We start from the raw sequence: 3,530 nt of genomic DNA, 5'->3' as shown, positions 1-3,530 counted from the left end.
TTTAACTTTAAAGTTAAGGTAGTTAATTTTAGTTACGTAACAACTTTAATTAGTTACCTAACTAGAAGAAGTAATTAGTAAAAGTAAAAGTAAGACAGATATGTGTGTGTGTGTGTGTGTGTGTGTGTGTGTGTGTGTGTGTGTGTGTGTGTGTGTATACATATAAAATCCTTAGAAGTTTTTTAGTCCCTAATGCATAACTCTAGGGAAGATAAAATAAAATGATTTGTCGTAGTACAAAAACTGTTGATAATTTTTTAATATTAAATAATCGGATATTAAATAATCGGTAAAATCACGAAGTAAATGTATTTATGTTTAGAGTAATCATGTATTTCTTACAAACATATATAATGTGTAATAAAAAAGTAGGCGAACGATTAATATTACAAGTTCAGAGATATTCTGATTAAAGAACTTTCATCATTTTTGCGTCACAGTTCGAGATATTAAAGTTAAAAGATTAAGGTGCGCAATGATGTCTTGCGAAATAGCGGAAAAAAGCTTTCTCGCAATTTTAATGGACCCGTGCCTTTTATTTCGTAAACAATCCGAGCTGTAAGTTTTGCCTCGTTGCTCGTGCGAGTCTGTCCCATGAGCCCCGAAATGAAAGGCTGCTTTTTACTGCAATTATGACAAAATTACGTCCTCGAAATATACCGCTGCGGGGTGCCAACTTAGTGCGGCAGTTAAATAAATATCACCATAGGCGTCCCATTCGTTTCTTCGGGGGAGGCCGCGGGTGAGGACGTGCCTTTTCCGCCCTTCATGCTCGTCCTTAAGCCCATTCGCGTTAAAATATTCATTCTCGCGTGACGTCAAATGCCGTCTGAAGAAACAATGCTAGTTAGAAGGCTAACATTGGTTTAGGAGGGCTATGTATTCAAATATAAGATATTTTTGTGCCAATTCTGATTGTAAATAATTAATAAATGCGAAAGAACGCGTAATATCATGCATAACGCTTACAGAATTTATTCATCGTTCATATTAATCAAAATTTTGCAATACGAGGTAGACTTTGTGACGCCGACGTAACGAGTCCGCCGGCGACTCGGGCGGCCATTTTAATAATGCGTGGGCATGCCACAGGCAAAATGACCATAACGGAAGACACGAATTACATGATGTAAACGTGCCACCTACAGCGAGACGGTCGGGATTGAATTTAATACTAATTAAAAGTAATAAATATATCGTCGAACGAATCATCTCGGCGCGCCGCGAGCGGCGACGAGGCGCGGCGGTCCTATTCCGTGGGGGCCCGGTGTCTCTTTCTCTCGTTGTGGGACTCCGTTGCACATGTGCCGAATTAAGTCAGACGGTATCTTTTTCTGACTTTAGCTCGAGAGAAATGCAATTAAAGACGGACATCGGAAGAGGACCACCTCGCGTCCGTTTAAATTATTATGGCAGCGCGAAAATGTTTGTGGCCAAATGGACAGAGGAGCTTCCACCCTTTATAAACGGTGTCGCAGATTGAATAATTCGCAGGAGAGTGAGATGAGAAAGGATGATTTTTAAACCTGTTTGCTTTCAATAGGACATAAACATATCGCGAATGGTTTTGCACAGCTTGATCATGTCATCTTTGCAATCGATTGGCGGCATCGTTAATTTTTCCTCGCTAGAAACACCTAGTTCAATAAATTACTGAATTACAAAAATCTCATCGATAATCCTCGATATCTTATCCTACTTTTTCAATAATATCCCAAGTAAAATAATGTAAAATGACGTCTTGATAATAAAGTTATATAATAAATATATATATACATATACATATATATATATACATATACATATATATATACATATAATGTGGCCTAAGCGTATTGATTGCTGATGGCCCTCTCCTTCCCTTCCCTCTCTCTCTCTTCTCTCTCTCTCTCTCTCTCTCTCTCTCTCTCTCTCGATTTTCAAAAAAAGATCATATTATTACTTCTGTTCCTCTTTGAATTATTATGCAATGTCATTATATTTTTATAAATAGTGTCCTAAGTAATAAATATTTTATAATTTTGAGTCTAGATCAACTGAATAACATTTTGACAGATGTCATTAAATTTTAAATTTAAATATTAATTATTAACTAAGTTAGTATATAAAATGTAAATAGGATCTTGATACCATCTTCTCTTACATATATATAGCTTCTCAACGTTTTCACATTCTTTACGCTGTTCTTTATGGATAAAAAAGTATTAAAAAATGTAGAAGAATAAGACAAAAGTATTATTTCGAAAATTTCTACGCTGATAATAATTGAAGGCAGCAACGCAAAAGTAACGCTGACTTGGCGTTGGTCAATTACGGAAAGTATCACCATCCCCCAAAGCCACTGTTTGCCGCATTATAAAAATGAGATGCATCCACGGCGCGATGCATTCTTGCACGCCGGTAGCAGGGTACCCTTTTCTTCTCGCTCCCACGTGACTAATTTATTAGGTGCATACCGGAGTCAGAAATTCACTGCACCGTGGGACGAGACGCCAACGCTGCATTCTGGGTTGCAATTCAGATGCGACTTCCTGGTTTTAAATTGTAACCTTGGCGTATCTGTTCTGATAATCGGTCATTACACGTGCAATTTCATTATTCTCATGAAATTCCTCACACCTCGCAGTTATATTCGTGTTAAAGAGAAATGGTGAACGATTTATCGCGACGTTCAGTGCCGGAAGCGTAGCCAGCAATGTCGGAAGATAACTGTAATTATATACTTCATGCAATTATCGTTGTTCGAAGACAATGTTAATTATTACTTAAAAAATCATAAAATCATATTATCCAAATTTTAATTATTTAAGAGGGATGAGATTTTAACGCAAATATAAACTTGCATTATATATTATACTAAAATGCTAGGTAATTAAAGTTATTTAAAAGTATGACATTATCATAGTTAACGCGCTGAGAGGAATTTTAATGAGACATTTCTAATTATGCAAATGTATGTGTATGCAAATAACATTAATTTTTTTAAATCACTAAAACTCTCTGAAAATGTTATACAATCACAATATAAGTTATTTTTAAATAAAATTTTTATATAATATATTAATATTTAGAATTAACTAAAAAAAGAGAATAACAATTAATTACACGTCGCATAGCATTAAGTTGGTGGATACAGTGGCGAATAGTGGCAATCTATAGAAATGATTAAATGTAACTCAAATGGGTATAATTTATTGGGTATAATTTGACATTACGAATTTAACAATACAGCAATAATATAAAAAAATACATTTACCAACAAAACATAAGTAAATTGACAAAATTAAAAATTATTATCTATGAACTACTGAAAATTTAAAATATAATGTAAACTTCAATTATATATTGTCCATTTTTTTAAATATACTTTATACGTTTTTATAGTACATTATTTTTTTCATAATGTTTTAAAGTTTTTCTCTCTTTTATTTTTGCTGTTTGCTTTATTTTATTATTCATCATTAATTAAATATTAATTAAATGGATTAATTTTATTTTCTTATTTACAATTGTAACATATTGATTTGTCT

Source organism: Atta cephalotes, assembly GCF_000143395.1.
Source record: "Atta cephalotes unplaced genomic scaffold scaffold00030, whole genome shotgun sequence".
NCBI lineage: Eukaryota > Metazoa > Arthropoda > Insecta > Hymenoptera > Formicidae > Atta > Atta cephalotes.
This window is presented reverse-complemented; position numbering follows the sequence as displayed.